Source organism: Cynocephalus volans, chromosome 16, assembly GCF_027409185.1.
Source record: "Cynocephalus volans isolate mCynVol1 chromosome 16, mCynVol1.pri, whole genome shotgun sequence".
Classification (NCBI taxonomy): domain Eukaryota; kingdom Metazoa; phylum Chordata; class Mammalia; order Dermoptera; family Cynocephalidae; genus Cynocephalus; species Cynocephalus volans.
The window spans coordinates 5,156,470-5,167,205 of record NC_084475.1 but is presented as its reverse complement, the minus strand read 5'-3'; positions in this window follow the sequence as shown (position 1 = coordinate 5,167,205).

The following is a 10,736-nucleotide window of genomic DNA, read 5'->3' as shown; positions in this document are numbered from 1 at the left end:
CTGCCTGGGAGTTCAGGCATTCACAGGGATATAAAAAAAGCAAGAGGGATTTAAAAATAAAGTCCATGCACGGCAGGCTGTCTGCCCTGAGCCAGTGCCGCAGTGAGGGGTGATTATGGAGGAAGGAATGGTTTGTGTCACCGTCACACGGAAATGTCCGACGGCTTTTCTGCAGAGACAACACCTCTCAGTCTTCCAGAGACTCTGTGTGCAGACTTCCGGAACTGTCGGGGACCTCCAAGGCCATCCTGCCTGCCCCAGCCTCCCTTTGAGTTGAGTTTCTAGGCAGGATAGGCCAGCAAGCAGTCTAGACAGATAGGGACCTCCAGGGCTGGCCAGCTGGCCTCCGCTGGCAGATCAGACCCGTCGAGAGGACATCAGGCCCTGGACAGAAGGACTGGAGCCCAGGCTTTGGCAGCTGTCCCTGGTCCAGCCCTCCCTCCTGTCCCTTTTCTAACCTCCAACTAGGGCAGGTTATCTCCCCAGGATTAAGCCCTTTCCTGGCTCCACCCAGGCCTCATGGGAGATATATTGAGTCTACACTGAATGCCTTGTATGAGCCTTCGCTCTGGACCTCAGTTTCTCCATGGGTCAAAGGGGCTGGATGAGATGGTCTCCAAGGTCCTGTCAACTCTGCCACATACTGATGTTTGTTCATAGGATTCCTCCAATAGGGAGGAAACACCCATTCTCTGCTTCTCCCAGTGACTCACGGCCCATTTGTCACAAGTCTTCCCCACCATCTTCTCTGGATCCATCTCACTGAAGCTTCAACTCCTTTTCTCTGGTCCTTGGTTGTCAGAGCCAGTGAGGTCTTGCCTGCCTCCTCCCCTGGACTCACTAATCCTGTATCTCTTGTATGTCACTTCCTCCCTGATAGGGGGAAGAGAAAGGCAACCCACTCTTCCTGTGCACTGACTGAGCTCCGGGCCCTGGGCTGGGCTCTTCCACATGGCTCGTTTAACCTTCACAGCAGCTCAGAGGATGAGTCCTGTTTCAATGAGAGAACTATGGCTCAGAAACCGTAGCTCGGCCAGACTCCCACACTAGAAAGAGGTGGAGCTGGGGTTCAGACCAGATCTGCTTGACCCTAAAGGCTGGATTCTTTCCACTGCATCATATAACATTTTCTCCATGTCACTTAACCAATCTTGATTCTTCCAGGGTGAGAGTCCTTCCTGGATGAGACTCCAGGCTCCATGAGGACAGGGAAGCAGAATGGCAGAGCAGGCAAAGTACAGACTCTTGCTGCAAAGACCTGACTCCCAGGACAGACAGGGGAAGAGAAAGGGAAATACTCAAGTCTCAGAAACAGGTCAGGCCATGGCAATAATGAACTTAAGCCCAAGGCTCCACGGTGCGTGACTTCACTCCTAGATCATTCCCCATCCCAGGTGATGCCCAGCTTTGCTCTGTAACAAGTCCCATATGACAGCCCAAATAACACAACGCAAGGTGGTATCGTTTCCAACACCCAGAGTAGGCGTGTGAACTCGGGAAGGTTCCTTCCACTCTCAGAACCTTGGTTTCCTCACCCCCCACCTCATGGTTCATCTTACTCTCACCAGAAGCAGATACCTGGCAGATGTACGGATACCAGTCACCAACCTTTGCACCACCCATCAGAGCTCCCTGAATGTTTCCACGCCTTATATTCTTTACTTCTCCCAACAGACCTTTCAGAGAGAAGGGCCGTCCTTGCTCTGGGCTCTAGTTCACTCATGTGGAAACTGAGGCTGATCCTTGAAGGCTTCCAGCTTGCTGTGGAGCTGAGGTGCTTTTCGGAGCCCTCTGCCGATGGCTGTCTGTCTTCTTGCCATTTGGAGAGAGGACTCCTGTACGGGCAGCTCGGCAGCCAGCTGTGGCCCAGATGTGGAGACCTGGCTGGCCATAAAGGAGGTGGGTGGGTGGAGACACCTTCGCATTTCCTCTCTGGAAGACAAATGGTTCAGGGGCCACTGGAGGCTCTGCGGGCTGTGGCTGGATTAGGAGCCTCTGTGAGATGGGAGATGTGCTTGTCTTGAAAGCAAACCTTGTGAGGCGGTACTTGGAGGATGGAGTCAGGGGACAGAGCGCTCAGTAAGCTGCTTCCCCTTCCCTCATGCCATAACTCTCTAAACAATTTTGTTTAGGCCCTAGGTCCTAAGGACTTCACCCTGGTCTGTGCAAAGTCGGGGATGCTAATAGAGGGAGCCATCTTGGCCAGTATTTTGTTTGTTTGACAGCATTCTGAACCCTCTCCTCTGACCATGGAGTGAGCAGGTACACACACGCAGACACAGAAAACCCACACAGTGCACACACCCATGCGCCCCCACATGCGTGCACACACAGGTGCACACGCACACGTGTGAACACACATGCACGTACACCCACACCTCCCAGGAGCAGCCATGAGCCTCCTCAAGTTCTCAGAGCTCCCTTAAGCCCCTCAGGAGAAGAGGGAAGGAAGCTGGGTGTCATATATCATTTCTCTCCAAACAGGCGGTGTCCTCTGTGCCCGAAGCAGGGGTGGGGGAAGGAGCCCCTCCGGCCCATATTTCACAGACACCCTAGACAGAGCCTGCTGTCAGGAGGGTTGTCTAATTTCCTCCCCTGACTGCTGGCCCAGATCCCCCCAACAAAGAAGGGCATTGTGTCCTCCTCCCCACCCCTGGCATCTGTTCTACAGAGATCTGCTGGGGGGACGCACAGAGGGCATTTGGGGATGAAGGTGCCGCATCCTGCACCACAGCCCCCAGAAGGGCCACAAATTCTTGATTAGAAAGAATCTAGGCCTGGCTGAGGGGTCCCCCAGCCTCGCAGGTCTCTACCGCCCCAGTGCCCCCACCCCCCCAGCAGGCCTCTAAGATCCCCCAAAGCTCTGCTCATAGCTTCCCTTTCAGGGAAGAGGTGGGTGAGGGGGAGTAGCTGAGGATTTGAAAGCATTTTAGGGGGACAAGGCTTTTCCACCCTCTTCCAGAAGAAACACAGAACTTGGTCCCTCCTTCTGGAGGGAAACTTGCCCACTTGGTAGACTACCTGCAGGGCACCTTGCCACCAGGGAGAGGCAGCTGTGCCTGGTTTTCCCTGTTCTAGATCTTTCATGGTTGGTCATTCTGGGAAGGGAAAGTAAGGTTCTGGGGAGCAGAGCCGTGGGAAGACAAAATGAAGGGAGAGTGGGCTGGCGAGGGATGACAGTGGGCTGGTGAGAGATGACAGTGGGCTAAGTGCCCCCGCAAGACTCCTAGGAGAGCACTGCCAAGCCATGCCTGGGCCTGCACTCTCTGATTCCTTCCCAGGGACAGTTCCTGAGAGGCTGCTCCTCCCCAGGCATCAGGCCACTGGGTCAAGATCTGAGTGATGCCCCCCACAGAGCGACTGTATGGGGCGGGGTTGAGGGAATTGATTTCATAGCCAAATCACTATCACTGGATGTGCTCAGGGGCTGCTGTGTGTGGCCCCAGCATGGAGATGGGCAGAGGATCTGTTCTGGGTCAATGCATCGGAAGCAAATCTGGACCCAGCACCCTCCAAGCCCATGACCTTCATCACTGTCCCCTTTTGCCTCTCAGTCGTGATTTCTATCTGTACAGCTTGGTGCTTTGGAAACATTTTGTCCATAGCATCTGTTAATTTTTTGTACTCAAGGCAGAACAAGGTATTAGAATGTTCTGCTTTTGCCATCAGGAAAGTGGCCCGGGTAGGTTAAGTGGCTTGCTTAAAGTCACACAGCAAGGGTTAGGAGAGCAAACACTACAGCCCAGGACTTCTCCTTCCTCCATGCTTTTGTTCTCACTGTAATGCACAGTGTGTGTGAGAGAGAGAGAAGGGGAGAGAGAGACAGATAGACAGTAAGAGAAGAGGTCACCCACACCTAGGGCCCACTCTGAGCCAGTCACTGCGGTAGGTGCTGTCTCCACTCACCACACCCAGGACTTCACACGTGGTTGGAACTCAAGAACCATTTTTGTGGAACGAATGAATGAGTCTAATCCTCCCATCAGCCTGTGAGTAAAAGATAATCTCTACTTTGTAGGAACATTTTTCAACAAATGAGTATTAAGCACCATAACTTCTGTAGGCCACAGGGATGAGGAAACTGAGGCTCAGAGAAGGAAAATGACTTCATGAAGGTCACACAGCTAGTCTGTGGCAGACCCTAGGTTGGAACCTAAGTCTGTCAGTCTCCAAAGCCGGGATGGGGGGAAGAGGTAAGAGCTGGGGGAGGCAAAGTGATAGGAGGAAGAGATTTCTCCTGCTGCAATGCAGAGAATATTAAAGGAAAATAACCTGAAGATAGCATGGCCCTCCCAGGCAGCCAGCCAGCTCAGACACCGGCCTGCAGCTCTCCAGCCAGGTGCGCTGGGTGCTTTAGAAAGGATCTGTGTTCCTGGAAAACTGGTTTTAAATCATTTTTTAAAACACAAATAAAACCATCTTTTATGGCCACAGGGGAAGCCTGCAGCTTGATGGAAGGCTGCAGCAAGTTTTCTTTTGTACCATGAGGAATTCTTTAGAGACTGAATTCGACCTACTGGATTTTCTCAAAGCATGGTAAATCTGCTGGGTGGTAGAGAAAGCCAGCCTCCAGGCTCTCGCCAAGATGAGCACAGACTTGATGGTTGATGTCCTTCACAGGGGTTCTCAGACCCCGGCTGAGCCTGCTCCTTTCCCAATAATGCTGGAGGTAAGCCCAGCCATGGGCCCCAGCTCTGGGGACAAGCTGGAGTCCTGAGCCAGCAGCTCCGGTTAGGAAACTAATAAAGAAAGAGAAGCTCTTGCAGCCAGGTCCATGGCGAGAGACGAGTTAGGTCATGTCTCTTTCTGTTCAATTGGATATTAGTCCCAACCCTGATGTCACCTTCAAGCTATTAAGCATCACCCTCAGAGACATGCATGAGCTGCTTGCAAGCCTCTTATCAGGCATGCATCTGTGTCTTGCTGTTGTCAGTGGTCAGGCCCTGGATGCTGTTTCTTTGTCAACTGCAGGTCAAAGAGGAGAGCTGGTTCAGACTTCAGATAGGGATAAGGGGGTGAGGAGTGATTGACAGAATCTTGGTCCCATAACCAGAATCAGAGAGAGTTTTTCGTGGGTGACAGAAACAGGGTGGGTGTCCGGTGTCCCGCTAGACCTTGTGGTCTCTGAAGGCCTGGACTACGTTAAGCCATCTAACCAGTTTCTGGGCCAGAGCTTCCCCTACATGGTCCATGTGTCTAGTGATGGGCACAATACCACTAATTTAACAGTTCCCTCATCTATCCATCCATCCATCCATTTATTCACCTATCCATCCATTCATCCATTTTCCATCCATCCATCCATCCATCCATCCATCCTTCCAATCACTATCTATTAAGCAGTTACATGCCAGACATCATGCTAGTAGCTGGGAATAAAATAGTCAGAGAAACACATCCCCTTCTCTCCTGATCAGCTTGGAAAGCAGACCATAAAAGAACAAACAAACAAACAAACAAACAAAATAGAAGAATTATAACTGTGGTAGTGATGATAAAGGAACACACACAAGTTGGGAAGATAGAGATAAAGGGATAGTAGTGGTCACGGATGACAGTAGCATCAAAGAAGGGCATGGATTTAAGATATTTTGGAAGGTATTTCAAAAACACTCAGGTGTTCAGGGTTTGCAGCAAATGGGACTGAGAAGGAGCAATCAGTAAGAGAAGAAACATGGCAGGAGCCCAGTGCTGTGATGGCCAAAAGAGGATGCAACTGATAATCACTTTATTGGTGATTGTAAGGGATTAAGCTGGTATAGGCTCATTCCCCATGGCTGGGGAATATATAGCTCTTTTTTTTTTTTTTTTTTTTTTTTGTCTTTTTGTGACTGGTAAGGGGATCGCAACCCTTGGCTTGGTGTCGCCCGGACCGCGCTCAGCCAGTGAGTGCACCAGCCATTCCTATGTAGGATCCGAACCCGCGGCAGGAGCGTCGCTCCCAAGCGCTGCACTCTCCCGAGTGCGCCACGGGGCCGGCCCGGGAATATATAGCTCTTAATGGAAAACATTTCCACTCAATGGAAGGAAAGAAAGCCACCCACTGTGGGCTTACCTGGTTACTGGTGGTGTTTGGGGGTCTGGATAGGAAAGAGTGGATCCTTATGTGACACTGTTTTTTTCTTTGAATAGAAGAGCCATCAGGAATGCATCCATCCATCTCAGGGTGTGGCCCAGGCAGGTGGGCAGTTTCTGAAGCCCTGAGCCCCTCCAGGCTTTTTGTTTGGAAACAGATTCTCTACTCACTTCATCTCTCTTTTGTCTCTCTGCCTCTCTTGGAAGGGCAGCCACACACTCACTCATTCCAGATGCTCTCTCAAGGATAGAGAAACTCATTACTGACAAGTTACTGTCTGGGAATTCTCAGTTGTTTGGATCCCTACCAAGCCACCATCTCTGGTCACAGTCACTGGTTCACACTGGGAAGTCACCAGTGGGTGATCTCGCTTCCCTCATGTAGCTTTGCCCTCAACAGAAAGTCGAGGAATTTTACCAACCTGAAGAGCAAGTGGTCCCAGCTACCGTTCACTCAGTGTCTGTCCATCAAACTCCAACACTGAAGAGGGGGAGCAGTGCAGGGAGTGTTCAAAAGAAACCAGAAAATGCTTGATTGATATGTGCAGGTACCTTTGATTTCATCATCAGACTCTCTTCAATGGACATATTAACTGTGTTTATTGGGAAATTTAAATTCTCACACTGAAACATTTTTTCTATTTGTTTTAGAAATTTGTAAGTGTTCCTGCCCGATGTCAGGCATTGGCTTACTACTGAGAATTAGCTGGGCAATATGCACGTTAAAATTTCCTCTGAGTTCCTTTTGAGTGTTCCTAGAATGCCTGGGGGGTCCAGGTCTGGGAGGGCATTACAGACAGAAGGGAATCAGCAAAGGAATGTAAGAGAGAGATCACGTGGTGTGTGTATATGGGCCAACAAGCGGCTTGGTATTGCTGGAGCACAGATTTTGGTGCAGGGGATGGTGGGTTGAGGCTGTAGAGGTCGGCAAGGGCCAGATTACAGGGATCTTGGAGGCCTGTGAAGGCTCTTGGACTTTATTTTATAGGTAACGGGAAGCCACTGACAGGTTTTAAATTGGGGGTGACAAGGTTGGATTTTTTTTTAGTGATTGCTCTAGGGGCTGATAGGGGATGGAATTTGAGCAGCCTCATATCAGGATAGAGAGCTATTGGAGGCTCAAATTCAAGTGAAAGATGTTTACAGCCTGAACAAAAGCGGTAGTGGAGTGGGAAGACAGGATGCAGCGGACAGGAGAAATATCTATAAAGGAAATAAAATGAGCAGCATTAGGTAACTGATTGGATCTGAAAAGCAAAGAGGCTAGTATCAGGGATGTGGCCCAGGTTTCTAGGTTGCGGTGTGGCCAACTATCACAGAGGAACCAGAATACAGGCAGAGGAAAGTGCTGGCCTGGAGCTATAATGCCTGGATTCAAAACCCAGCTTCATCACTGCAGTGGTCAGTTTTCACGAAGTCGTGCAGCAGTGACAAATGACCCCAAGATGCCAGTGGCTTCTACAAACAATGTTTTGTATCCTCAATGGCATACGAAGGCTGTGGGGTCAGCTTGGCTTTGCTCTATGTCTTTCTCATTCTGGAACCCAGGCTAAAGGGGGAACCCCCATCCCAGCCTTGTGCAGAGAGAAAAGCACAATGGCAGGGCCATGTGCTGGCTCTTAAGCCTTCTGCTGGGACAGCACGCACTGCTTCTGCTCACATTCTATTGGCCAGAGCCATCCCATGGACAAGCCTGACGTCAGTGAGGTAGGGGGGTGCACCCCTACCACGGGAGCTGCATCATATGGCAATGGCGAGGGAGGCATGTTCCCCCAGTGGACAGAGAAGAAAATAACTGGGTCCAATAATACAATCTTCCACTGCCACTAACTGACTGTCAAACCTCAGGGATTTGCTCCACTTCTCTCTGCCTTGGTTACCCCATCTGTGAAACAGGAATAATAGTACTACCTCTTAGGACTGTTAAGAGCATTAGTTTGTGTATGTAAAGTCCTTAGAACAAGGCCCCACACAGAGTAAACACTATAGAGATGTAGGTGGATGGGGGGTGTTTAATAGGTTTGGAGTTTCAGTTTGGGAAGATGAAAAAGTTCTGGAGATGGGTGGTGGCGGTGGTTGCACAACATTGTAAATGTACTTCATGCCCCAGAACTGAACACTTAGAAATGGTTAAAATGGTAAATTTATATTTTCTGTATTTTACCGCAATAAAGGACATGGAGGTGGATGGGATCATCTGGGGAGAGAACAAAGAGGAGGGAAGCTGGTGGACAGAAAGAGGGAAACTTGGGAACAGTTATGAGGGCAAAAGCACTGAGAAAGGCGTGGGAGACAGAGAAGGAACATTCGGGACAGATGAGGGAAACCAGAACAGAGTGATGTCCCCCAAGACACTGGAGTCGTTTTCAGTAGGAGGGAGTGTTGCAGGGCCTGAGCGTGTCCATTTTGCTTGGCCTTGACCCTGAACCTTCGTCGACTGAGCCCCCTTCCCTTTAGCACTTGGATTTTGCTGGGTCTGCTTGATTCTGCCAGCTCCTGATGATGTCACTTCCAGCCACTGCCCATACATGGCTCAGGCCGCCTCACTGCAAAATCCTGGCCAGGTCTCCTCTCCCCGCCCGCCCTCCCCCAGCCAGTCCTACTGTGTCCATTGTTGACATCCTGGTGAAACAAATCTTTTTAAAATTAAAAATACATAGAATGTGGGACATTATTTCTTATGTCATTTTTATTACTATTGATGTATGTTTTTCTGCCCTGAGAAATGAAAACTTTCAAACTTTGAGTTTAAACATTAGGGATGGTTAGTGTAGTGGATTGAATCGTCCTTCCAAAACTCATTGAAGCTTGAATTGGGTCCCTCAAGTTTTATGTATTAGAAACTTTGCCCCCACTGTGACTGTTAAGAGGGTGGGAAACCCTATCATGGTAATGAAAGGTGGAGCCTTGAAGAGGTGATTAGATTGTAGGACCCTGTGGTAGTGGATGGATTAAAAATGGTGTTCAGGGGTGTGGTTCTGAGGGCTTTAAAAGAAGAGGAGAGTCTGTCACTCTCTCTGCTCTCTCTGCTTCTACCGTCTTGCAATGTGAGACCCTGTGTCACCATCAAAGAAAACCCTCACCAGATGTGTTCCCTGGACTCCGGTCTTCCCAGCCCGAAACTGTAAGCAATAAATTTCGTTTTCTTACAAATCACCCAGTTCCAGGTATTTTGTTATAAGCAACAGAAATGGACTAATATAATTCCTTTACTAACAAAAGAGTTCATTTTCTGTTTACAGAAATTTGACTATTTGATAAGTCATAGGTTAGACAAACTGAGAGCTAAACGCTTACAATGGGAAATGAAGACGACGCGCTTGCATGGGAAAACAGATTTATTTTTGCAGTAATTATATTTGCACCCACTTTTGAAAATGAAAGGGGGATACCTTGGTCAAGATGATTTCTTTCCCTTTTTCTTGTTGCTTCTAGACATTGTCTGGGCAATCATCACATGAGAATCAGAAGATTGCACCCAAGGGCTGTGGTTCTTAGCACGGCAAAGAAAAAGGCCTGGAAACTTTGCTTTTTTATTGATTTTATTTCTCCAAGAGTTTTCTTACAAAGTGAATTGACCACAGTTAGCTTGATGTAATCTTAAGAAAGTATATGAAGTATGCTTTAGAAAAAAATTTAAATGCTCTAACCAGCAATCTCATTTGGCAATCATGTTCCACAGCTTTTGTCCATTTTGGGGTCTGAGGTGGGGTTATTTTTACACTTGAATGATTAAGTCTGCATACAAGTGATTAAAACTCTTGCAGACCCCCCCCCCCCCTGCAACAACAGACAGAACACTGACGCCGGCAGGGGGGTCTTTTTCCAAGTCCTCAAATGGCATCCCCAGAAGACCTGGCTGAGGTCCGAGCAGTCCACACACAAACCCAGCAGTTCCTTCCACAATAACAGCATTTGCAAAACACATAGGAGGGGCTAAAATACACCCATGGAGGAAGAGGGACTGTTTTCCTGTCCCTATCTGCAGTCAGAGTCCTTTGAGATCACAGGACAATGAAGCCAGAGAACCTTCCACTCCAGGGTTCCACTTCTCTAGACCCTCACCCAGCAGCCATCATACTATATCCCCATCCCCAGAACACAGGGGCCACTTTCTAGCCCTTGACTCAATCATGTGAGCATCTGGAGAGGTTGTCAATCCAGAAATTGTGGATTCAAAAGGAATAGCTGCTCCACTTCTCTGGAGCACTGCTCAACAGTCCCGCTGTTTCCCTGAACTGATTTTGAAGAAGCAGGTGCTGTCCTGGTTCATTCTCATCTACCCAGTCAAGCCACTGTGAACAGGCCTGTATGGAGACACAGAGACCTACACCAGGCCACTTCTCTAAACCGTCTTCTCCCACACAATGCTCATAAATTTGCCCACTTAACAGCCAACAAATTTGGAGACAGGGATGGATTTCTGATTTGCAGCAGCTGAGTTGCTGTCCTTAATCCTCCTCACACTGATTTTCTCTGGGGTTTGGGACAACCCCAGAGCCCAGAGAGGAGATGTGGGCCAGGGGATGTGTGTCTCAGTCATTTCCTTTCTTTTGGAGTATTTGTTTTCACCAGTCCCCAGCTGGTTCTCAGGCTCCTCTTCCAGCAGGCCAGGTGGTGTCCAGACCTGGAGGAGGCCTGGCTGGTGCAGGAGGAAGGTG